This window comes from Pseudophryne corroboree, chromosome 3, assembly GCF_028390025.1.
Source record: "Pseudophryne corroboree isolate aPseCor3 chromosome 3, aPseCor3.hap2, whole genome shotgun sequence".
Lineage (NCBI taxonomy): Eukaryota > Metazoa > Chordata > Amphibia > Anura > Myobatrachidae > Pseudophryne > Pseudophryne corroboree.
Genome location: NC_086446.1, coordinates 80,611,119 through 80,638,081, shown reverse-complemented (window position 1 = coordinate 80,638,081; position 26,963 = coordinate 80,611,119). Strand labels below are relative to the sequence as shown.

Sequence of the window (26,963 nt, the reverse complement as noted above, 5' to 3'; positions counted from 1 at the left end):
GCTTGCCTCAGTCAAGGTAAATTGTAGAATCAGCTGTACATTATATCATCCCTTACTGTATGTGCTATACTTCAAAGAATACACTATCCAGCATGCATATACACTGTGTATGGCTCGTTCTGCTATAGGTAGCCTTATAGTATCTCAGTTAGTGAGGGGGGGGGGGTGAGGGGTTTCATTTTAACTTAGGATCCTTTCACTGGGAACTGCTCTGTATGTGAATTTTCAGTCTACATAAACAGAGGGATGGCTAACAGTGTTGTTGGCAGAAGAGACAGTACTTTGGACTGCTGATAGAACCCTAACCAGTCTTCTGTGTTTTGAGGGTTACCTTTAAGATCCTCATATCACCTCAGGAGTTTCTCTCTGCAGGCAGCCACACTCACAGTCTCTCCTCCAGGCTCGGCCTCACTAACTCAGTCACTGTATATATATATATATATACTGAACTGCTGCTACAATCAGGCAGAGAATGGGTGCAGAGAAGGATCAGGCAGAGAATGGGTGCAGAGAAGGAGCTCCTCCTCAGCTGGATGCACGTCACTTCTCCCCTGTCAGCCTGCTGTAAGTACAGGCTCCTCGGATAATTTCCCATCCTTCACATCTGTCCTTTCACTAGTGAGAGATGGAGCTGCCTTTACCGCACAGCAGCCCCTGTCAGTGCCTCACTATTCTCCTCAGAGCTGTTTCTGTCAGGGCTTCCCGCCTCAGGTAAGCCCCACACACTCTGGCTTTGCTCTGACTGAACTCCACGATGAGGGGAGGGGTTGGCTTTTCTTTTTCTACCCAGGATGTTTGTGCCCAGCTCTCAAACTCCAACAGCTGCTTCATAGCTGCAGCTCGCAAGGAGGGCCTTAAAGTCATTAATACCCCTTTCACACCGCACAAATAACCCGGTATCGACATGGCATATTGCCGGGTCAACATGGGTCAGCGTGCGGTGTGAAAGCGTCATGTTGGAAATCCCAGGTCGCCTGACCCGGCAATTCAACCCAGGAATAAAGCAGTGTTATACTGGGTTGAATACCAGGTCAATGGCAGCGTAAACGAGCTCCTGGGTCGATGCGACCCGGGACCCGTTTACTACAACTGGGAAAGGTGGCGCAGAGATTATGTCATCTCCCAGCGCTGCTGCCGCCTCCGCCCACTGCTGCTATGGCAACCTGCCCAGGTCGGGGAAGCCAACAGCAGCGGCCAATGCCGGCTCCCACCCGGGAAGGACCTGTTTCCATTTCCCAGGTGGGATCCGGCATTGGCGGTGTGAAAGGGGTATAAGTCATTAAGTTTCCTTCATTTCATAGGAAAAACCCGCCTCTCAATACTAAACAGATCACATATTTTCATCTATATCCTCCCACTCTGTATATACCTCCTTTCACATATTTACATATATAATGTATATATTTTTCTGAATGTAAACAGATTGATAAACTCATAAGGTGTTACAATAAGAAATAACCTATTGCAGATCCCTCATCTCTTATCAGGTTATATAGCTGTGGTCTGACCTCCTCCTGCTGTGCTGATCTCCGCTCTGTTATTACTACACACCGCTCTCTGACCAGACTAGACCTGGCAGAGGCTGAAGTTAGCTTATTATTCTGCCAGCTTCTTATTCACTTCTTATTCAAGCTCCAGTTTCTTATTCACTTCACTAAGAAGTGAATAAGAAGCTGGAGCTTAATAAAAAGTAAATCAGAAGCTGTTCGAATAAGAAGCTAACTTCAGCCTTGTGTCTTACTGTGCATTGTTATATTTATATACATACATAGCTTTCATGAGATTGCTAGTCCAGTGCAGTTCATACTAGAGATGAGCGGGTTCGGTTCCTCTGAATCCGAACCCGCCCGAACTTCAGTTTTTTTTACACGGGGCCGAGCGACTCGGATCTTCCCGCCTTGCTCGGTTAACCCGAGCGCGCACGAACGTCATCATCACACTGTCGGATTCTCGCGAGGCTCGGATTCTATCGTGAGACTCGGATTCTATATAAGGAGCCGCGCGTCGCCGCCATTTTCACACGTGCATTGAGATTGATAGGGAGAGGACGTGGCTGGCGTCCTCTCCGTTTAGAAATTAAAATAGGAGAGTGAGAGTGAGACACGTTCATTACTATACTTACTGGAGCTTAGGAGGAGTTATTATATTATACTACTAGTGACTGATGACCAGTGACCTGACCACCAGTGCAGTTTTATAATTTATTAATATTTAAATAATAATCCGTTCTGTTCTTGTTCTCTGCCTGAAAAAAACGATACACAGCTTAATTGTGGGGGAGACTGGGGAGCAGTTATAGGTTATAGCAGGAGCCAGGAGTACATATTAAACAGTGCACACTTTTGCTGCCAGAGAGAGACTAGTGCCACTGCCAGTGTGACTGACCACTGTGACCAGTGACCTGACCACACTGACCACCAGTACTATAGTACTATATTTATTGATTGTCTGCCTGAAAAAGTACACTCGTCGTGGACTCGTGTGACTTGTGTGGTGTTTTTTTCTTCTTTAAAAAACTCATTCTGCTGACAGACAGTGTCCAGCAGGTCCGTCATTAATATCTGACTGTGCTCACACAGCTTAATTGTGGGGGAGACTGGGGAGCAGTTATAGGTTATAGCAGGATCCAGGAGTACATATTAAACAGTGCACACTTTTGCTGCCAGAGAGAGACTAGTGCCACTGCCAGTGTGACTGACCACTGTGACCAGTGACCTGACCACACTGACCACCAGTACTATAGTACTATATTTATTGATTGTCTGCCTGAAAAAGTACACTCGTCGTGGACTCGTGTGACTTGTGTGGTGTTTTTTTCTTCTTTAAAAAACTCATTCTGCTGACAGACAGTGTCCAGCAGGTCCGTCATTAATATCTGACTGTGCTCACACAGCTTAATTGTGGGGGAGACTGGGGAGCAGTTATAGGTTATAGCAGGAGCCAGGAGTACATATTAAACAGTGCACACTTTTGCTGCCAGAGAGAGACTAGTGCCACTGCCAGTGTGACTGACCACTGTGACCAGTGACCTGACCACACTGACCACCAGTACTATAGTACTATATTTATTGATTGTCTGCCTGAAAAAGTACACTCGTCGTGGACTCGTGTGACTTGTGTGGTGTTTTTTTCTTCTTTAAAAAACTCATTCTGCTGACAGACAGTGTCCAGCAGGTCCGTCATTAATATCTGACTGTGCTCACACAGCTTAATTGTGGGGGAGACTGGGGAGCAGTTATAGGTTATAGCAGGAGCCAGGAGTACATATTAAACAGTGCACACTTTTGCTGCCAGAGAGAGACTAGTGCCACTGCCAGTGTGACTGACCACTGTGACCAGTGACCTGACCACACTGACCACCAGTACTATAGTACTATATTTATTGATTGTCTGCCTGAAAAAGTACACTCGTCGTGGACTCGTGTGACTTGTGTGGTGTTTTTTTCTTCTTTAAAAAACTCATTCTGCTGACAGACAGTGTCCAGCAGGTCCGTCATTAATATCTGACTGTGCTCACACAGCTTAATTGTGGGGGAGACTGGGGAGCAGTTATAGGTTATAGCAGGAGCCAGGAGTACATATTAAACAGTGCACACTTTTACTGCCAGAGAGAGACTAGTGCCACTGCCAGTGTGACTGACTACTGTGACCAGTGACCTGACCACACTGACCACCAGTACTATAGTACTATATTTATTGATTGTCTGCCTGAAAAAGTACACTCGTCGTGGACTCGTGTGACCTGTGTGGTGTTTTTTTCTTCTTTAAAAAACTCATTCTGCTGACAGACAGTGTCCAGCAGGTCCGTCATTAATATCTGACTGTGCTCACACAGCTTAATTGTGGGGGAGACTGGGGAGCAGTTATAGGTTATAGCAGGAGCCAGGAGTACATATTAAACAGTGCACACTTTTGCTGCCAGAGAGAGACTAGTGCCACTGCCAGTGTGACTGACCACTGTGACCAGTGACCTGACCACACTGACCACCAGTACTATAGTACTATATTTATTGATTGTCTGCCTGAAAAAGTACACTCGTCGTGGACTCGTGTGACTTGTGTGGTGTTTTTTTCTTCTTTAAAAAACTCATTCTGCTGACAGACAGTGTCCAGCAGGTCCGTCATTAATATCTGACTGTGCTCACACAGCTTAATTGTGGGGGAGACTGGGGAGCAGTTATAGGTTATAGCAGGAGCCAGGAGTACATATTAAACAGTGCACACTTTTGCTGCCAGAGAGAGACTAGTGCCACTGCCAGTGTGACTGACCACTGTGACCAGTGACCTGACCACACTGACCACCAGTACTATAGTACTATATTTATTGATTGTCTGCCTGAAAAAGTACACTCGTCGTGGACTCGTGTGACTTGTGTGGTGTTTTTTTCTTCTATAAAAAACTCATTCTGCTGACAGACAGTGTCCAGCAGGTCCGTCATTATATAATATTATATACCTGTCCGGCTGCAGTAGTGATATATTTTTTATATCATTATTTATCATCCAGTCTATACTAGCAGCAGACACAGTACGGTAGTTCACGGCTGTAGCTACCTCTGTGTCGGCACTCGGCAGTCCATCCATAATTGTATACCACCTACCCGTGGTTTTTTTTTTCTTTCTTCTTTATACATACTACATCTCATTATCAACCAGTCTATATTAGCAGCTAGTATCTAGCTAGTATTATTAGCTAGTACTATTATTATTAGCTAGTATTAGTACTAGTATTATTAGCTAGTACTAGTATCCATCCATCTCCATTGTTTACCTGAGGTGCCTTTTAGTTGTGCCTATTAAAATATGGAGAACAAAAATGTTGAGGTTCCAAAATTAGGGAAAGATCAAGATCCACTTCCACCTCGTGCTGAAGCTGCTGCCACTAGTCATGGCCGAGACGATGAAATGCCAGCAACGTCGTCTGCCAAGGCCGATGCCCAATGGCATAGTACAGAGCATGTCAAATCCAAAACACCAAATATCAGTAAAAAAAGGACTCCAAAACCTAAAATAAAATTGTCGGAGGAGAAGCGTAAACTTGCCAATATGCCATTTACCACACGGAGTGGCAAGGAACGGCTGAGGCCCTGGCCTATGTTCATGGCTAGTGGTTCAGCTTCACATGAGGATGGAAGCACTCAGCCTCCCGCTAGAAAAATGAAAAGACTCAAGCTGGCAAAAGCAGTAGCACCGCAAAGAACTGTGCGTTCTTCGAAATCCCAAATCCACAAGGAGAGTCCAATTGTGTCGGTTGCGATGCCTGACCTTCCCAACACTGGACGTGAAGAGCATGCGCCTTCCACCATTTGCACGCCCCCTGCAAGTGCTGGAAGGAGCACCCGCAGTCCAGTTCCTGATAGTCAGATTGAAGATGTCAGTGTTGAAGTACACCAGGATGAGGAGGATATGGGTGTTGCTGGCGCTGGGGAGGAAATTGACCAGGAGGATTCTGATGGTGAGGTGGTTTGTTTAAGTCAGGCACCCGGGGAGACACCTGTTGTCCGTGGGAGGAATATGGCCGTTGACATGCCTGGTGAAAATACCAAAAAAATCAGCTCTTCGGTGTGGAGGTATTTCAACAGAAATGCGGACAACAGGTGTCAAGCCGTGTGTTGCCTTTGTCAAGCTGTAATAAGTAGGGGTAAGGACGTTAACCACCTCGGAACATCCTCCCTTATACGTCACCTGCAGCGCATTCATAATAAGTCAGTGACAAGTTCAAAAACTTTGGGTGACAGCGGAAGCAGTCCACTGACCAGTAAATCTCTTCCTCTTGTAACCAAGCTCCCGCAAACCACCCCACCAACTCCCTCAGTGTCAATTTCCTCCTTCCCCAGGAATGCCAATAGTCCTGCAGGCCATGTCACTGGCAATTCTGACGATTCCTCTCCTGCCTGGGATTCCTCCGATGCATCCTTGCGTGTAACGCCTACTGCTGCTGGCGCTGCTGTTGTTGCTGCTGGGAGTCGATGGTCATCCCAGAGGGGAAGTCGTAAGCCCACTTGTACTACTTCCAGTAAGCAATTGACTGTTCAACAGTCCTTTGCGAGGAAGATGAAATATCACAGCAGTCATCCTACTGCAAAGCGGATAACTGAGGCCTTGGCATCCTGGGTGGTGAGAAATGTGGTTCCGGTATCCATCATTACTGCAGAGCCAACTAGAGACTTGTTGGAGGTACTGTGTCCCCGGTACCAAATACCATCTAGGTTCCATTTCTCTAGGCAGGCGATACCGAAAATGTACACAGACCTCAGAAAAAGAGTCACCAGTGTCCTAAAAAATGCAGCTGTACCCAATGTCCACTTAACCACGGACATGTGGACAAGTGGAGCAGGGCAGGGTCAGGACTATATGACTGTGACAGCCCACTGGGTAGATGTATGGACTCCCGCCGCAAGAACAGCAGCAGCGGCACCAGTAGCAGGATCTAGCAAACGCCAACTCTTTCCTAGGCAGGCTACGCTTTGTATCACCGGTTTCCAGAATACGCACACAGCTGAAAACCTCTTATGGCAACTGAGGAAGATCATCGCGGAATGGCTTACCCCAATTGGACTCTCCTGTGGATTTGTGGCATCGGACAACGCCAGCAATATTGTGTGTGCATTAAATATGGGCAAATTCCAGCACGTCCCATGTTTTGCACATACCTTGAATTTGGTGGTGCAGATTTTTTTAAAAAACGACAGGGGCGTGCAAGAGATGCTGTCGGTGGCCAGAAGAATTGCGGGACACTTTCGGCGTACAGGCACCACGTACAGAAGACTGGAGCAACACCAAAAACGCCTGAACCTGCCCTGCCATCATCTGAAGCAAGAAGTGGTAACGAGGTGGAATTCAACCCTCTATATGCTTCAGAGGTTGGAGGAGCAGCAAAAGGCCATTCAAGCCTATACATCTGACCACGATATAGGAGGTGGAATGCACCTGTCTCAAGCGCAGTGGAGAATGATTTCAACGTTGTGCAAGGTTCTGATGCCCTTTGAACTTGCCACACGTGAAGTCAGTTCAGACACTGCCAGCCTGAGTCAGGTCATGCCCCTCATCAGGCTTTTGCAGAAGAAGCTGGAGACATTGAAGGAGGAGCTAACACGGAGCGATTCCGCTAGGCATGTGGGACTTGTGGATGGAGCCCTTAATTCGCTTAACCAGGATTCACGGGTGGTCAATCTGTTGAAATCAGAGCACTACATTTTGGCCACCGTGCTCGATCCTAGATTTAAAACCTACCTTGGATCTCTCTTTCCGGCAGACACAAGTCTGCTGGGGTTGAAAGACCTGCTGGTGAGAAAATTGTCAAGTCAAGCGGAACGCGACCTGTCAACATCTCCTCCTTCACATTCTCCCGCAACTGGGGGTGCGAGGAAAAGGCTCAGAATTCCGAGCCCACCCGCTGGCGGTGATGCAGGGCAGTCTGGAGCGACTGCTGATGCTGACATCTGGTCCGGACTGAAGGACCTGACAACAATTACGGACATGTCGTCTACTGTCACTGCATATGATTCTCTCACCATTGAAAGAATGGTGGAGGATTATATGAGTGACCGCATCCAAGTAGGCACGTCACACAGTCCGTACTTATACTGGCAGGAAAAAGAGGCAATTTGGAGGCCCTTGCACAAACTGGCTTTATTCTACCTAAGTTGCCCTCCCACAAGTGTGTACTCCGAAAGAGTGTTTAGTGCCGCCGCTCACCTTGTCAGCAATCGGCGTACGAGGTTACATCCAGAAAATGTGGAGAAGATGATGTTCATTAAAATGAATTATAATCAATTCCTCCGCGGAGACATTGACCAGCAGCAATTGCCTCCACAAAGTACACAGGGAGCTGAGATGGTGGATTCCAGTGGGGACGAATTGATAATCTGTGAGGAGGGGGATGTACACGGTGATATATCGGAGGATGATGATGAGGTGGACATCTTGCCTCTGTAGAGCCAGTTTGTGCAAGGAGAGATTAATTGCTTCTTTTTTGGTGGGGGTCCAAACCAACCCGTCATATCAGTCACAGTCGTGTGGCAGACCCTGTCACTGAAATGATGGGTTGGTTAAAGTGTGCATGTCCTGTTTATACAACATAAGGGTGGGTGGGAGGGCCCAAGGACAATTCCATCTTGCACCTCTTTTTTCTTTAATTTTTCTTTGCGTCATGTGCTGTTTGGGGAGGGTTTTTTGGAAGGGACATCCTGCGTGACACTGCAGTGCCACTCCTAGATGGGCCCGGTGTTTGTGTCGGCCACTAGGGTCGCTTATCTTACTCACACAGTCAGCTACCTCATTGCGCCTCTTTTTTTCTTTGCGTCATGTGCTGTTTGGGGAGGGTTTTTTGGAAGGGACATCCTGCGTGACACTGCAGTGCCACTCCTAGATGGGCCCGGTGTTTGTGTCGGCCACTAGGGTCGCTTATCTTACTCACACAGTCAGCTACCTCATTGCGCCTCTTTTTTTCTTTGCGTCATGTGCTGTTTGGGGAGGGTTTTTTGGAAGGGACATCCTGCGTGACACTGCAGTGCCACTCCTAGATGGGCCCGGTGTTTGTGTCGGCCACTAGGGTCGCTTATCTTACTCACACAGTCAGCTACCTCATTGCGCCTCTTTTTTTCTTTGCGTCATGTGCTGTTTGGGGAGGGTTTTTTGGAAGGGACATCCTGCGTGACACTGCAGTGCCACTCCTAGATGGGCCCGGTGTTTGTGTCGGCCACTAGGGTCGCCCAGCTTAGTCATCCAGCGACCTAGGTGCAAATTTTAGGACTAAAAATAATATTGTGAGGTGTGAGGTATTCAGAATAGACTGAAAATGAGTGTAAATTATGGTTTTTGAGGTTAATAATACTTTGGGATCAAAATGACCCCCAAATTCTATGATTTAAGCTGTTTTTTAGTGTTTTTAAAAAAAAAACACCCGAATCCAAAACACACCCGAATCCGACAAAAAAAATTCGGTGAGGTTTTGCCAAAACGCGTTCGAACCCAAAACACGGCCGCGGAACCGAACCCAAAACCAAAACACAAAACCCGAAAAATTTCCGGCGCTCATCTCTAGTTCATACTTGCCTACCCTCCCGGTTTGGGCGGGGGGCTCCCGAAAATCGGGTGACCCTCCAGGCCCCCCGTAAGGGAAGACAAGTCTCCCGATTTCAGCGGTCACCCCCTGCCCGGCCGCCCACTTAGCGATTAAAGTGGGCGGTCCGAGCAGGCGATGAAACGATTCTTGTTGAATTGCGTCATCATAGCTACGCCCCCTGCTGTATAATGCCGAGAATAGCGGCATTACACAGTGGGGGGGCGTGGCTTATATGACGCGATCAATCAGCCACACCCCCGTTCCGCCTCTGGCCCGCCTCTGGCCCACCCCCCTCTGGACGTCACCTCACTTCCCGCCTGCCCTGATGAGCCGACCAGCTGCTCTCTCCCGGAGAGAGCAGCCCAGAAGTCGGCAAGTATGGTGCAGTTTCATTGTTGTTTGTGACAGTCTCTGCATTGTACATGTGACTGTGTGTGCCAATAGCTGCTGTGTGGTTCTTTTTTCGTATATCTCACACATATTGCTATCCCTATATTCTGTACCCTGAGGGGGCTAGGTGTGTCAGGGTCCTATATATATATATATATATATATATATATATATATATATATATATTTATTTCTCATACGTCCTAGAGGATGCTGGGGTCACATCAAGAACCATGGGGTATAGACGGGATCCACAGGAGACAGGGGCACTTTAAGACTTTCAAAGGGGTGTGAACTGGCTCATCCCTCTATACCCCTCCTCCAGACTCCAGTTTAGAATCTGTGCCCAGGCAGACTGGATGCACACTGAGGAGCTCTACTGAGTTTCTCTGAAAAGACTTTATGTTAGGTTTTTTATGTTCAGGGAAAACTGCTGGCAACAGGCTCCCTGCTTCGTGGGACTTAGGGGAGAGAAGTCAGACCTACTTCTGTGAGTTTAAAGGCACTGCTTCTTTGGCTACAGGACACCATTAGCTCCTGATGGTCTGATCGCTGCCGTCACCCCCATTGCAGAGCCAGAAGTCAGAAGACAGGTGAGTAGAAGAAGATCAGAAGACTTCAGTGATGGCTCTGAGGTATCGCACAGCGGCCACGCTGCGCACCATGCTCCCACACTCAGAGGCACTACAGGGTGCAGGGCGCAGGGGGGGACGCCCTGGGCAGCATTTTAACCTCAAATAACTACCTGGCAAGAGCGGACTAAGTGCCAGGGCACTGTCCTGACCCCCGCCAGTATAATATTTTTTTTTAAAAGAGCAGGTGTGAAGCGCGTCATTACGGGGGCGGGGCTTAGCCCTCACAGCACACAGCCCGGCTCCATTTTCTCTGCACAGGCTGCAGAGACGCTGGTCCTTTCTCACACTGCTGTACAAGTAACAGGGTGCAAAACGGGGGGGGGGGGGGGGCACAGTGATTTTGGCGCATTATTTGTAACTTATAAAAGCGCTGCAGGTCTGGGACATTTTTCTGCAGTGTTTTTAGGCCGGGTTTGGGTGCTGGGGTGTGAGCTGGCAATATTTCCCTCTGTGTCTCTCTGACAAGCTTTACTGTGGGTCTGTCCCCTATAAGCCCAGTGTATCTGCGTGTGGTGGGTGCCCGTGTGTCGGCATGTCTGAGGCGGAGTACTCTTCCCAGGAGGAGACTATGTTAGGGACACAAACGGCTGTGGGAGTGACTCTGTCGGCACCGCCGACACCTGATTGGGTGAATGTTTTGAGTGCTTTGAATGCAAATGTGGCTCTGATAAATAAAAGATTGGATAAATCTGAGTCTCAGAACCAGGCTTGGAAGAATTCCGTAGAGGATGTGTTGTTTCAAGTCCAGACCCCCTCAGGGTCACAAAAACGTTAATTTGCCCAGCTGGCAGACACGGATACCGACACGGACACTGACTCAAGTGTCGACTACAGTGATGCCAGATTAGATCCAAAACTGGCAAAGAGCATTCAGTACATGATTGTGGCTATAAAAGATGTATTACATATCACTGAGGACCCTACTGTTCCTGATACTAGGGTCTGTATGTATAAAGGGAAGAAGCCTGAGGTAACTTTTCCTCCCTCTCATGAACTGAACACGCTTTGTGAAAAGGTTTGTGAAAGTCCTGGCAAAAAGTTTCAGATTCCCAAAAGGATTGTAGTGGCGTATCCGTTTCCCTCTGGGGATAGGGAAAAATGGGAGTCACCCCCCATTGTGGACAAAGCTCTGTCACGGCTGTCCAAAAAGGTGGCTCTTCCGTCCCCTGACACGGCAGCCCTAAAGGACCCTGCGGATCGTAGACAGGAAAATACATTGAAATCCATTTATGTCACCACGGGTACGCTACTCAGACCAGCCATTGCATCTGCGTGGGTGAGTAATGCTATCGAAAAATGGGCAGATAACTTGTCATCTTAAATGGATACCCTAGATAGGGATAGCATTCTTTTGACACTAGGTCATATCAGGGACGCTGCAGTCTACCTAAAGGAAGCTGCAAGAGATATTGGCCTCTTGGGATCACGGGCCAATGCCATGGCAGTCTCAGCTAGGAGAGCATTGTGGATTAATCAATGGAATGCTGATGCTGACTCTAAGACAGCTATGGAGTCTCTACCGTATAAAGGTGGTGTGTTGTTTGGTGACGGCCTCGCTGATTTGGTATCTACGGCTACCGCGGGTAAGTCATAATTTTTACCTTATGTGCCTGCACCACAAAAGAAAGCACACCACTATCAGATGCAGTCCTTTCGGCCCAATAAATACAGAAAGGGCCGAGGGTCTTCCTTCCTTGCTACTAGAGGAAAGGGAAAAGGTAAACGATCACCGGCCGTGGCCGGTTCCCAGGAGCAGAAGTCCTCCCCGGCTTCTGCCAAGTCCACCACATGACGCTGGGGCTCCCGGTGGGGGCACGTCTCAGGCTCTTCAGTCAGGTCTGGGCTCGTTCGGCCCTGGACCCATGGGTTTTAGAAATAGTGTCCCAAGGATACAAACTGGAGTTTCAAAACGTCCCCTTTCACCGATTTTTCAAATCAGCATTACCAGCTTCTCTTCCAGACAGGGAGGTGGTATGCGCCGCAATACAAAAATTGTGTCACAAACAAGTTATTGTCAGGGTTCCCCCATCACAATAGGGAGAAGGCTTTTATTCGAGCCTGTTCGTGGTCCCGAATCCGGACGGCTCAGTCAGACCAATCCTGAACCTCAAATCCCTCAATGTCTAGCTAAAAAAAATTCAAATTCAAGATGGAATCTCTCCGAGCAGTGATCTCCAGTCTGGAGGAGGGGGATTTTATGGTGTCGGTAGACATAAAGGATGCCTACTTGCACGTTCCCATTTATCCCCCACATCAGGCTTACCTGAGGTTTGCAGTTCAGGATTGTCATTACCAATTTCAGACGTTGCCGTTTGGTCTGTCCACGGCTCCGAGGGTTTTCACCAAAGTAATGGCCGAAATGATGGTTCTCCTACGCAAGCAAGGAGTCACGATTATCCCATACTTGGATGATCTCCTGATAAAGGCGAGATCCAGGGACCAATTGTTGCAGAACATTGCGCTCTCCCTGACAATTCTGCAGCAACATGGTTGGCTCCTAAACTTGCCAAAATCACAGTTGGTTCCGACAAGACGGAAGTCGTTTTTGGGAATGATTCTGGACACAGAATTACAGAAAGTCTTTCTTCCAGTGAAAAAGGCTCTGGAAATTCAGAACCTGGTCAAACAAATGCTGAAACCAGCAAGAGTATCGATCCATCAATGCACTCGGTTGCTGGGTAAGATGGTGGCGGCCTACGAGGCCATTCAGTTTGGCAGATTCCATGCCAGTGTGTTTCAGTGGGACCTGTTGTAAAAGGGATCCGGGTCCCATCTGCACATGCACTGAAGGATAACCCTGTCTTCCAAGACCAGAATCTCACTCCTGTGGTGGCTGCACAGCTCTCACCTCCTAGAGGGACGCAGGTTCGGGATCCAGGACTGGATCTTAGTGACCACGGATGCGAATCTCCGAGGCTGGGGAGCAGTCACGCAGGGGGAAAGCTTCCAGGGAAGATGGTCAAGCCAGGAAATGTGGCTACACATAAACGTTCTGGAGTTAAGGGCCATTCACAACGGCCTTCTGCAAGCGGAACATCTTCTTCGCAATCGGCTCGTCTTGATTCAGTCGGACAACATAACAGCAGTAGCGTACATAAACCGCCAGGGCGGAACAAAGAGCAGAGCGGCAATGGCAGAGGCCACAAAGGTGCTCCGTTGGGCGGAAAGCCATACAAGCGCTCTGTCAGCGATCTTCATTCCAGGAGTGGACAACTGGGAAGCAGACTTCCTCAGCAGACACGATCTCCATCCAGGACAGTGGGGTCTTCATCAAGAGGTCTTTGCAGAAGTGTCAAGTCTTTGGGGAATTCCTCAAATAGACATGATGGCGTCTTGCCTCAACAAGAAACTTCAGAGATATTGTTCCAGGTCAAGAGACCCTCAAGCAATAACAGTGGACGCCCTAGTGACACCGTGGGTGTTTCAGCCGGTGTACCTGTTTCCTCCGCTAGCACTCATTCCAAAAGTGATAAAGATCATAAGAAGAACAAAGGTTCAAGCGATCCTCATTGTTCCAGACTGGCCAAGAAGTGCTTGGTATCCAGATCTTCAGGAATTACTCATAGGAGATCCCTGGCCTCTTCCTCTGAGGGAGGATCTGTTACAGCAGGGGCCGTGCGTGTTCCAAGACTTACCGCAACTTCGTTTGACGGCTTAGAGGTTGAACGCCGGATCGAAGGACTTATGAGCGGTGCTGAAGAAATCGATGTGACAAGATTTGGGAGCGATGTTGAAGCACACTGAAGAATGAAGGACTTGTGAACTATGCTGAAGAAATTGATGTGACAACATTTGGAAGCGATGTTGAAGCACACTGAAGAATGAAGAACTTGGGAGCGATGCTGAAGAAATCGATGTGAGAAGATTTGGGAACGATGTTGAAGCACACAGAAGAATGAAGAACTTGTGAGCGATGCTGAAGAAATCGATGTGTGAAGATTAGGGAGCCATGCTGGAGCACACAGAAGAATGAAGAACTTGTGAACAATGCTGAAGAAATCGATGTGAAAGGATTTGGGAATGATGTTGAAGTACACAGAAGAATGAAGAACTTGTGAGTGATGCTGAAGAAATCGAGGTGAGAGGATTTGGGAACAATGTTGAAGCACACAGAAGAATAAAGAACTTGTGAGCGATGCTGAAGACTAAAGACTAAAGTTTGTTCAACCCATAAGGCATGCTGAATACTGTGAACACTGGGGACTATGCTTGCGGGCAGACACCTTGGATGCAGGAGGCGCTGGAGTATAGCCACAGGGAAACACGCTGCTACCAGGAGCACTGGCGTTCGTTACAGTAGAGAGACGATACTCAGGCACCGGACACAGACGAGCGTCCGTTTTTGAACTTCCCGCTTCACCTTGATTGGCGGAGAGGGGAGCAAGCAACGTCACCCGCTCACAACACCAACTCCGGAGGACCGCCGGGAGCAGCGCCAGCCAGACGCCGGGACCCGGAACCCACCGGAGGTCGGAGCCACCAGGAGAGCCAGCGCACACGCAGAAGTAAGCGCGGCGGCTGCGATCCCAGATGTGTGACAATTACCACCGTATTTGGAGAAAATACGTGTCTTGGTGTGAATCCATGAAGGCTACCACGGAAGAATTTCAGTTAGGACGTTTTCTCCATTTTCTACAAGCCGGTGTGGATGCGGGCCTAAAGTTGGGCTCAATTTAAAGTTCAAATATCAGCTTTATCGGTTTTCTTCCAAAAACAAATGGCCTCCCTTCCAGAAGTTCAGACCTTTGTAAAAGGCGTGTTGCACATACAACCTCCCTTTGTGCCTCCTGTGGCACCATGGGATCTTAACGTGGTGTTGCAATTACTTCAATCTCATTGGTTTGAACCTTTACAGAAGGTAGAGTTGAAATTCCTTACTTGGAAAGTGGTCATGCTGTTGGCCTTGGCATCTGCAAGGCGGGTGTCTGAATTGGCGGCCTTGTCTCACAAGAGCACTTATTTGATTTTCCATGAAGATAGAGCAGAGTTGAGGACCGGTCAGCAGTTTTTGCCAAAAATGGTTTCGTCGTTCCACTTGAACCAACCTATTGTGGTGCCAGTGGCTACTGATGCCTTGCTGGAATCGAAGTTTCTCGATGTAGTAAGAGCTTTGAAAATTTATGTCGCCAGAACGGCTCAGTTTAGGAAAACAAAGGCTCTGTTTGTCCTGTATGCTCACAATAAAATTGGGGCTCCTGCTTCCAAGCAGACTGTTGCACGCTGGATCTGTCATACGATTCAGAAGGCTCATGCTACGGCTGGATTGCCGTTACCAAAATCGATTAATGCCCATTCTACCAGAAAGGTGGGCTCATCCTGGGCGGCTGCCCGGGGGGTCTCGGCATTACAACTCTGCCGAACAGCTACTTGGTCGGGTTCAAACACCTTTGCGAAGTTCTACAAGTTTGATACCCTGGCTAATGAGGACCTCATGTTTGGTCAATCAGTGCTGCAGAGTCATCCGCACTCTCCCGCCCGTTCTAGAGCTTTGGTATAACTCCATGGTTCTTGATGTGACCCCAGCATCCTCCAGGACGTATGAGAAAATAGGATTTTAATATCTACCGGTAAATCCTTTTCTCTTAGTCCGTAGAGGATGCTGGGCGCCCGTCCCAGTGCGTACTGTATCTGCAGTTATTAGTTGTGGTTACACACATGTTGTGTTATGTTTATAGTCAGCCTGTTGCTGATGTTGTTCATGCCGTTGACTTGCGTTGTGTTAAATGCCATGTTGTACGGCGTGCTTGAGGTGTGAGCTGGTATGTATCTCACCTTAGTTTAACAATAAATCCTTTTCCTCGAAATGTCCGTCTCCCTGGGCACAGTTCCTATAACTGGAGTCTGGAGGAGGGGCATAGAGGGAGGAGCCAGTTCACACCTCTTTGAAAGTCTTAAAGTGCCCATGTCTCCTGTGGATCCCGTCTATACCCCATGGTTCTTGATGTGACCCCAGCATCCTCTACGGACTAAGAGAAAAGGATTTACCGGTAGGTATTGAAATCCTATTTTATATATATATATATATATATATATATATATATATATATATATAAAATATATATATATATATATATATAATATAGATAGATAATGTGTTTCACAAGATATACTGCATTGGTATTTTTCTTTGTGTATTTCACTCACCATATACCACTTAAATCTCCTGTTTGTGTGCTGCACCCGCGGTCACACTACACAGGGGGTTTCTGTCATGTACTGTGTCTGGCTATATTGTACTGCGAACAGAACACAATGTAAGTTGCTCAAATCAATTAGGAAGTACAATTCAGGTGCATGAAAGGGAGGGGGTAGTCTGGCTAGAAATACATTGGGGATAAACCCCTGGTGTCCCCCAGCACACCGAGCTGTACCTGTACCAAGACATGAAAGACTATATATATATATACATATAATAGAAATCCAGAGGTCTTAGTTACATACAGTTTGCAAACGTATGATAAGCCACCAGGCCCCGACAAGGCTCCTCTGATGCTGGTGGTCCCTATCTCTAGGTCTGGGCCCGGGGTGCAGGACCCCACAAACCGGCAAAGGCCAGCTACCCCAGGGCAGCACAACGCGAGAAGGTAAAGTGTTAGTATGTGTTAATAAAAGGAAAACAAAATCTATATACAAAAATTAATATACTAGTGAGAGTGTAATTAAAAAACCAGAAGGATTAATAAATGTGTTAAGGGGGTGCTAAATAAGATCTCGCAGTGTGCTACCCCAGAGCAGCCCAGTCCCACCAATCCAGGGGGAACCGCACCCCAGACCCACCCCAGGTACTAATAATAATAATAATATCAACCCTTCCGGGTAATATAACATAATGCCACATGATAATGGCATCTGAGCAAATGTATCCAAATTGAGAGCTAACTTACCTGAAGATACCCCCGGGATCTCCAAATGGCAATACAGAGACCAGCATACCCTCCAAACACTGGTCCCATCCATGCCCCTCATACTAACAGAACACAGTGTAAGTTGCTCAAATCAATTAGGAAGTACAATTCAGGTGCATGAAAGGGAGGGGGTAGTCTGGCTAGAAATACATTGGGGATAAACCCCTGGTGTCCCCCAGCACTAAGACCTCTGGATTTCTATTATATGTATATATATATATAGTCTTTCATGTCTTGGTACAGGTACAGCTCGGTGTGCTGGGGGACACCAAGGGTTTATCCCCAATATATTGTACTGCCTGCAGTGCCAGATATGCCCCCAGTGCCAGCTCATATGTCCCCACAGTGCGCTTCCCCCCAGTGCCAGCTCATATGTCCCTGCAGTGTCAGATATGCCCCCAGTGCCAGCTCATATGTCCCCACAGTGCGCTCCCCCCCAGTGCCAGCTCATATGTCCCTGCAGTGTCAGATATGCCCCCAGTGCCAGCTCATATGTCCCCACAGTGCGCTCCCCCCCAGTGCCAGCTCAAATGTTCCTGCAGAGTCATATATGCCCCCAGTGCCAGCTCATATGTCCCCACAGTGCGCCCCCCCCCAGTGCCAGCTCATATGTCCCTGCAGTGTCAGATATGCCCCCAGTGCCAGCTCATATGTCCCCACAGTGCGCCCCCCCCAGTGCCAGCTCATATGTCCCTGCAGTGTCAGATATGCCCCCAGTGCCAGCTCATATGTCCCCACAGTGCGCTCCCCCCCAGTGCCAGCTCAAATGTTCCTGCAGAGTCATATATGCCCCCAGTGCCAGCTCATATGTCCCCACAGTGCGCCCCCCCCCCAGTGCCAGCTCATATGTTCCTGCAGTGTCAGATATGCCCCCAGTGCCAGCTCATATGCCCCCACAGTGCGCCCCCCCCCAGTGCCAGCTCATATGTCCCTGCAGTGTCAGATATGCCCCCAGTGCCAGCTCATATGTCCCCACAGTGCGCTCTCTTCTCCCCCCCGAGCTGCTCACCATGCTGCTGCTCTGCTGCGTATGAGGGCAGGCGAGCGCAGCGTGCACCTCTCCTGTCCCTCAGACTCACTCTCCGGCGGCAGTGACTATGTTCAATTCAGCGCCGGGCCGTGAGCTAATCAGAGCTCACGGTCCGGCAGCCAATCAGGACCCTGAGCTGACGGTCCGTGAGCACTGATTGGCTCACTGGCCGGCGCTGAATTGAAGATAATCACACCTGCCGGAGGAGACGTATAGAGTTGTGTCGGGCAGCGGTGGCCGGGAGCGCATCGAGCCGCATGTGGAGGATGAAAGAGCAGCATGCGGCTCGAGAGCCGCGGGTTGGCCACCGCTGTCCTAGATCTTCAAGCTTGTATTGCATGGCAGCAATGGAAGCTTCATGAGTATCTATGATGGAGCGAGCAGTAGTAAGATCATCTTCGAGATTGGAGACACGTTGTTCACCTTTGTCCAGTCGTGTGCTATGTTCTTTCAACTGCGTCATGGTAGAGTCAATGGCGTCTTTCAAGCCAGCAAGCTTCTTGTCCAGCAATTGAGAGAGCAGGTCAGAGATTTCCTGTGCTCTAGCCACAGAAGCCGACGTAAATTTGGAAGGGTCGACTACACCCTCTAGGACGTTGTCAGCAGGTGTAGAAGGTAGAGGGTTAGAGTGAGTCGAGGTCGAGGCTCTAATGTCTCTGACTTTAGTCGGAGTGGGTCCCCGTCCCCCTTTTTAGGGGCTTTGCCTTGTATTTATCCATGAGGACAGGAGGGTGACCTTAGTGGCGCTTCTCAAAAGAACAGCAAAATCTGAGATCCTGCCCAGCAGGGAGTAGTATTCCACTAAAATGAACCTTGCAATATAGAACCTGTATATGAGGCGTAGCTGTTTACAATAAAGTGCATCTGTCCATTGTCAAGAGCAACACGCAGCGGGGCCTGTGGGGGGGGGGGGGGGGGGGAGTAGCAACTTGAAATCAGCAGCATGGGCCGGGGACCCGACTACAGAATCAGGTCAATGACAAGGGGAAGGGCCGATCTGTATCACCAATTATGTCAACCCCTTTCTACCTTTACAGAGGTCTTCTGGGCTCAGGAGGATGGTAGGGGCAGGCAACTCAGAAAGGAGGGATGTCCAGTTATGCGCCCTAGTGAAACTGTGCAGAGTGGACGCTGAAAGGCAGTTCAGTAGGCATTAATAAGGCAGGTGCGATGTAATGAATTCACATGTAATCTCCGCCACATACAGAAATACAGAGGTAGCAGTACAAAGTAGGTGCCAGTAATATGCGTCCGGGACCAATAGTGCGGTTGAGGGCCTCAGTGTTCACCCGGAAGATGTTAATGAATGAGCCAGCAGCCCCCACCGAAGTACCGCTGAGCTCCGCCGGTCAGGTGTTTTTGTGGGGAGATGCAGGTGGAAGATAAGGTCACAGCAGGGGGTCACTCGGCTGTAGCGAGAGTGGCAGCTGCAGCCAGCAAGCAGTGCAGTCAATCAGGGAGAGAGGTGGGGAGCAGAGCCGGCCATAGGCATAGGCAAACTAGGCAATTGCCTAGGGCATTTAATATGCATAGGGGCATCAGCAGCTTCTGCTGATTAAAGTGATATGCGGCATGCCTATATTCTGTATGTAGCATTTCATATGCAGATACAGCCACCGTCTCACACAGTATATAGGCATGCCACATATCATTTTAATCAGCAGAAGCTGCTTGTGCCCCTAGTCACATAGCAATGCAAATAATTTTCATTAAACGTTAGCATTGAGGCAAGATTTAGGAGGACACATCTGTATCCAAGCAGAGGCAGAGGTCACAGTGTTAGTGTGCATGTCAGTGGGTTGGTTGTGCAGTAGTGTTTGGAGTATGTGTAAGAAGCATTATGTGTGTCATGTAAAAATGCATTAATAATGTGCAACATATGTGTAAGGGGCACTGTGTGTGTCATTATGTGTATAAGGGCATTAATAATGTGTGGCATATGTGTAAGGGACATTGGGGGTTATTCCGAGTTGTTCGCTCGCAAGCTGCTTTTAGCAGCTTTGCACACGCTAAGCCGCCGCCTACTGGGAGTGAATCTTAGCTTATCAAAATTGCGAACGAAAGATTCGCAATAATGCGAAAAGACTTCTCTGTGCAGTTTCTGAGTAGCTCGAGACTTACTCTGCCAGTGCGATCAGTTCAGTGCTTGTTGTTCCTGGTTTGACGTCACAAACACACCCAGCGTTCGCCCAGACACTCCTTCGTTTCTCCAGCCACTCCCGCGTTTTTCCCAGAAACGGTAGCGTTTTTTCACACACTCCCATAAAACGGCCAGTTTCCGCCCAGAAACACCCACTTCCTGTCAATCACGTTACGATCACCAGAACGAAGAAAAAACCTCGTAATGCCGTGAGTTAAATTCCTAACTGCATAGCAAATTTACTTGGCGCAGTCGCACTGCGGACATTGCGCATGCGCATTAGCGACTAATCGCTCCGTTGCGAGAAAAAAATAACGAGCGAACAACTCGGAATGACCCCCATTATGTGTAAAAGGGCATTAATAAAGGTCATAATATGTAAGGCGCATTATGTTTATAAGGACATTAATAAGGTGTCTCATATGTGTAAGTGGCATTACTGTGTGGAATGTGTATAAATGCATTACTGTGTGGCATTATGTGTATAAGATGCTCTACTATGTGGCGTTGCGTATAGAAAGGGCACTACTGTGTCGTCTAATGTGAATAAAGAGCAATAGGGTGTGGTGTAATGTGAATAAGCAGCAATTCAGTGTGATGTAATGTGAATAAGAGGCTCTACTGTGAGGAGTAACATTTTATAAAGTAAAGTGATACTACTGTGGGATGTAATATGAATTATGGACAATATCACATGATCAAATGTGAATAAAGTTGCAGTACTGTGTGGCATAATTGGAATTGGGGTTATTGTGTAGACATGCCCCTTGCCAGCAAAAACACACCCCTTTTTGGGCTCTGCGCCAAATGTGCGAACTGTTCCTATTTAAAATATAGGGGGTACAAACACCAAAATAAGGACTGCTACGGGTGAGGGGTGATGGTGCTGGGAAAGAGGTGCAAGGTCAGAGGCGGAACCAGCGGTGGTGCAAAGGGGCACCAGCCAAAATCTTGCCTAGGGCATCATATTGGTTAGGGCCGGCTCTGGTGGGGAGACAGGTACAATACCTCCAAAGCATTGCCTGGCTCTGCTGGGCAGTGGAGCTGCATGTGCTGATTTCTCAGACGACGGGGCACAGCGGAGGACACGCAGCTGATGACCCGCAGGAGGACACAGGGCATCACTGCAGGGGTCTCACAGAAGAGGCTTCGGTGAGCGGGAGAGAGCGGTCATGGAGTACCTCACCGATGCCGCCGGGTCCCTGCAAGCAGCGTCATCCTCTCCAGTGCTGGTGAGTATCAGGGCTGCAGCAGGGGGGGTGCGGTTGAGCTCAGTGTGGCAGTGTCAGGCAGCACGTATCCTCATTAAAGCGAGGACTCCGGGTAGAAGGGAGGCAGCGGGACCAGCGTGACGTCCGGTGAGGTGCTTCACAGCAGCCGCCACGTCTCGGCGGGGATGGTCATAGCTGCAGAGGTGTGGATAGCAGGAAAGGGAAGCCCCGCCGCATCCAAGATGGCGGCAGCGGGCAGCATGCACCACTGGTGGTGCTCGGATTCTGGGAAAGAAGGCGGTGGGGAGCCGGGAACGTGGTTTCCCCTTACCCACCAGTATTTCTACCGGCCACCAGGGGGGAACGATACCGGTGCACAGTGCAGTCCACGCTGAGGTCTATTTTAGCAGCAGGATTCGGAGAGCTCTCCTAAAACGTGGCCATCTCAGGCTCTGCCCACCGGACGCCGATGCTGTCCTTTTTATTGTTGTGTGTTGGTTCATTACCTCACTGCTATCTTGATATATATATTTCTTCTCTCATGGTATGTCCGTCTCCTTGGGCACAGTTTTCCTAGACTGAGTCTGGTAGGAGGGCCTAGAGGGGAGGAGCCAGCACACAATGATTTCTTAAAGTGCCAGGCTCCATGAGACCCGATCTTTACCCCAAAGTACTAAAGTACATCCCCAATATCCACTACGGATACTGTGACCGGGAACCCCAATTGTAAAGTGACCGTGAACCCCAATTAGAGACCATGTCCCCTCGCATGGCTCACTTCGCTCCCCATGCTTCGGGCAAGGTGCCTCACTCCGCTAGCATTGCGCTTGGCACAGGTTACTAATCCCAATCATAGTCCCTGTGGATCGTAAAGAATGAAAAGGTTCCAAAAAAAGAATAAAAAAAAACAAAACTCATGTTGACCTTTTCATGTGTCGGCCTTTGCCATGTCAACCTTTTCCAGGTGTCGACCTAAATCATGTTGACCAATAGTGGTCGACCTATTGAGTTTCGACCTAATTAAGGTCAACCTAAGGACCGTATCCCATTCTACACATGTGCAGCCCTCCACTCGTAGTGTCTCCCAGCAACAGCTTGATTGACTAGCTCTTGCATTTGGTATGTGGAGAGTTCCTGGCCAGTGTTGCCAGAAATTAGAGATTTCACCCCCCCCCGAACTCCACGTGGTTTCACAGGTCCAAGGCAGCCTCGGTTCTTCCCGCCTGACTCGGAAAACCCGAACAAGGCAAAATGTCATCATCCCGCTGTCGGATTTTCGCGAGATTCGGATTCCAAATAAAGAGCCGCGCGTCGCTGCCATTTTCACTTGTGCATTGTAGAGAGAGCGAGAGGATGTGGCTAAGTTTTCTCAGTGGAAAGCTCAATATCAGCTCAATATCAGTGCTCAGTATCAGTGCTGCATTGTGGTGACCAGTATACTACAGTACAATAGTCCAGTGCTGCATCTCGCTGCTCAGTGTCAGTTCTAGTATCCTCATCAGTGCTCAGTATCACTGCTCATTGTCTTGTGCTGCTCAGTATACTACAGTACATTACTAATAGTCCAGTGCTGCATCTTGCTGCTCTGTGTCAGTTCTAGTATCCTCATCAGTGCTCAGTATCACTGCTCATTGTCTTGTGCTGCTCAGTGTACTACAGTACATTACTAATGGTCCAGTGCTGCATCTTGCTGCTCAGTGTCAGTTCTAGTATCCTCATCAGTGCTCAGTATCACTGCTCATTGTCTTGTGCTGTATTGTGCTGCTCAGTATACTACAGTACATTACTAATAGTCCAGTGCTGCATCTTTCTGCTCAGTGTCAGTTCTAGTAATCTCATCAGTGCTCCGTATCACTGCTCATTGTCTTGTGCTGCTCAGTATACTACAGTACATTACTAATGGTCCAGTGCTGCATCTTGCTGCTCAGTGTCAGTTCTAGTATCCTCATCAGTGCTCAGTATCACTGCTCATTGTCTTGTGCTGTATTGTGCTGCTCAGTATACTACAGTACATTACTAATAGTCCAGTGCTGCATCTTGCTGCTCAGTGTCAGTTCTAGTATCCTCATCAGTGCTCAGTATCACTGCTCATTGTCTTGTGCTGTATTGTGCTGCTCAGTATACTACAGTACATTACTAATAGTCCAGTGCTGCATCTTTCTGCTCAGTGTCAGTTCTAGTAATCTCATCAGTGCTCCGTATCACTGCTCATTGTCTTGTGCTGTATTGTGGTGACCAGTATACTACAGTACATTACTAATAGTCCAGTGTCTTGTGATGCATCTTGCTGCTGTAGGGTGCTGTGGTAGTGTGGTACTTATCCTTTTAACACCATTATATTAAATGTGTTCAGAAATTTGAATCTAGCGCTGTTTTCCTTTTCTTTTACTCCAATTGTGTCTGACCCTCCCAACACTGGACGGGAAGAGGTGGCTCCTTCCACCATTTGCACGCCCCCTGCAAGTGCTGGAAGGAGCACCAACAGTCCAGTTCCTGATATTCAAATTGAAGATGTCAGTGTTGAAGTACACCAGGATGAGGAGGATATGGGTGTTGCTGGGGAGGAAATTGACCAGGAGGATTCTGATGGTGAGGTGGTTTGTTTAAGTCAGGCACCCGGGGAGACACCTGTTGTCCGTGGGAGGAATATGGCCGTTGACATGCCTGGTGAAAATACCAAAAAAATCAGCTCTTCAGTGTGGAGGTATTTCAACAGAAATGCGGACAACAGGTGTCAAGCCGTGTGTTGCCTTTGTCAAGCTGTAATAAGTAGGAATAAGGACGTTAACCACCTCGGAACATCCTCCCTTATACGTCACCTGCAGCGCATTCATAATAAGTCAGTGACAAGTTCAAAAACTTTGAGTGACAGCGGCAGCAGTCCACTGACAACTAAATCCCTTCCTCTTGTACCCAAGCTCCTGCAAACCACACCACCAACTCCCTCAGTGTCAATTTCCTCCTTAGACAGGAATGCCAATAGTCCTGCAGGCCATGTCACTGGCAAGTCTGACGAGTCCTCTCCTAACTGGGATTCCTCCGATGCATCCTTGAGTGGAACGCCTACTGCTGCTGTTGTTACTGCTGGCACTGCTGTTGTTGCTGCTGGGAGTTGATCGTCATCCCAGAGGGGAAGTCAGAAGACCACTTGTACTACTTCCAGTAAGCAATTGACTGTCCAACAGTCCTTTGTGAGGAAGATGAAATATCACAGCAGTCATCCTGCTGCAAAGCGGATAACTCAGGCCTTGACAACTATGTTGGTGTTAGACGTGCATCCGGTATCCACCGTTAGTTCACAGGGACTTAGAGAATTGCTTGAGGTAGTGTGTCCCCAGTACCAAATACCATCTAGGTTCCACTTCTCTAGGCAGGCGATACAACGAATGTACACGTCAGAAAAAGAGTCACCAGTGCCCTAAAAAATGCAGTTGTACCCACTGTCCACTTAACCACGGACATGTGGACAAGTGGAGCAGGGCAGACAAAGGACTATATGACTGTGACATCCCACTGGGTAGATGTATTGCCTCCCGCAGCAAGAACAGCAGCGACGGCACCAGTAGCAGCATCTCGCAAACGCCAACTCGTTCCTAGGCAGGCTACGCTTTGTGTTTGACAGATCAACCACTGCTGAAGGAAGATTTACCAGACGGACGGAGTGTTGTGAACTTTGGAGAAAGGTTCCGGAGCCGATATCTCCCCTGGGCAACATCTTAAAGGCACTCACTTCATTTAAATCTGGTAAACCTCCACCTTCACTTCATTTCAAGATATATGGTGTTTTCAGAAGTACTTACCAGCAAACTAGAGTCTAAAGGCACTATTTAAAGCCTCTATTTTACCCTCCTCTGGTAATTTTACATCTACCACCATTTGTTTGCAGCAATATATGAACAATGGTTTTATTGTCAATTGTCAGTTTATTGTATTAAAATGATGTTGTTTTGAACATACTACACTATATTTGACATTTTTTTCCACATATGGATCCAGGGCCCTCATTCCGAGTTGTTCGCTCGGTAAATTTCATCGCATCGCATCGATTTTCCGCTTAGTGCGCATGCGCAATGTCCGCACTGCGACTGCGCCAAGTAAATTTGCTATGAAGTTAGGTATTTTACTCACGGCTTTTTCTTCGTTCAGGCGATCGTAGTGTGATTGACAGGAAATGGGTGTTTCTGGGCGGAAACAGGTCGTTTTATGGGCGTGTGTGAAAAAACGCTACCGTTTCCGGAAAAAACGCAGGATTGGCTGGAGAAACGGGGGAGTGTCTGGGCGAACGCTGGGTGTGTTTGTGACGTCAAACCAGGAACGACCAGCACTGAACTGATCGCAGATGCCGAGTAAGTCTGAAGCTACTGAGAAACTGCTAAGAAGTTTGTAATCGCAATATTGCGAATACGTCGTTCGCAAGTTTAAGATGCTAAGATTCACTCCCAGTAGGCGGCGGCTTATCTTGAGCAACTCTGCTAAAATCGCCTTGCGAGCGAACAACTCGGAATGACCTCCCATGTTGTTTGAAATATATGGTATATCCCACGACAGAAGTTTTGTAAGGGAAGTACCATTTCATATTTACTATCATCCGATTAGCGCACATCTTCTGGTCTAATTCTATTTGTTTAGGCTACGCTTTGTATCACCGCTTTCCATAAGAGGCACACAGCTGACAACCTCTTACGGAAACTGAGGAACATCATTGCAGATTGGCTTACCCCAATTGGACTCTCCTGGGGATTTGTGACATCGGACAAAGCCACCAATATTGTGCGTGCATTACATGTGGGCAAATTCCAGCTCGTCCCATGTTTTGCATATACAATGAATTTGGTGGTGCATAATTTTTTTTTAAATGACAGGGGCGTGCAGGAGATGCTGTCGGTGGCCCGAAGAATTGTGGGCCACTTTCGGCATTCAGCTACCGTGTGCCGAAGACTGGAGCGCCAGCAAACACTCCTGAACCTGCCCTGCCATCAGCTGAAGCAAGAGGTGGTAACGAGGTGGAATTCAACCCTCTATATGCTTCAGAGGATGGAGGAGCAGTAAAAGGCCATTCAAACTTATACATCTGCCTACGATATACAGTAAGCAAAGTAGGGGGAATGCACTTGACTCAAGCGCAATGGAGAATGATTTCCATGTTGTGCAAGGTTCTCCAACCCTTTGAACTTGCCACACGTGTAGTCAGTTCAGACACTGCCAGCCTAAGTCAGGTCATTTCCCTCATCAGGCTTTTGCAGAAGCAGCTGGAGAGATTGAAGGAGGAGCTAAAATGGAGCGATTCCGCTAGGCATGTGGGACTTGTGGATGGAGCCCTTCCTTCGCTTAACCAGGATTCACGGGTGGTCAATCTGTTGAAATCAGAGCACTACATTTTGGCCACCGTGCTCGATCCTAGGTTTAAAGCCTACATTGTATCTCTCTTTCTGGCAGACACAAGTCTGCTGATGTTCAAAGACCTGCTGGTGAGACACTTGTCAAGTCAAGCGGAACGTGACCCGCCAACAGCTCCTCCTTCATTTTCTACCGCCACTGGAGCTGTCAGGAAAAGGATAAAATTTTCAAAACAACCTGCTGGCGGTG

General features: G+C 48.3%; 1 protein-coding gene across 1 annotated transcript in view; it reads left to right on the top strand.

The window, feature by feature from the left end:
- The first annotated feature begins 519 nt into the window (after positions 1–519).
- LOC135054807 (NACHT, LRR and PYD domains-containing protein 3-like) overlaps positions 520–26,963 on the top strand; it is a 430,555-nt gene continuing 404,111 nt past the window's right edge. Inside the window, exon 1 of the mRNA XM_063958167.1 lies at positions 520–711. The gene's annotated coding sequence lies outside the window, so the exon portion shown is untranslated. The remainder of the gene's footprint in view (positions 712–26,963) is intronic.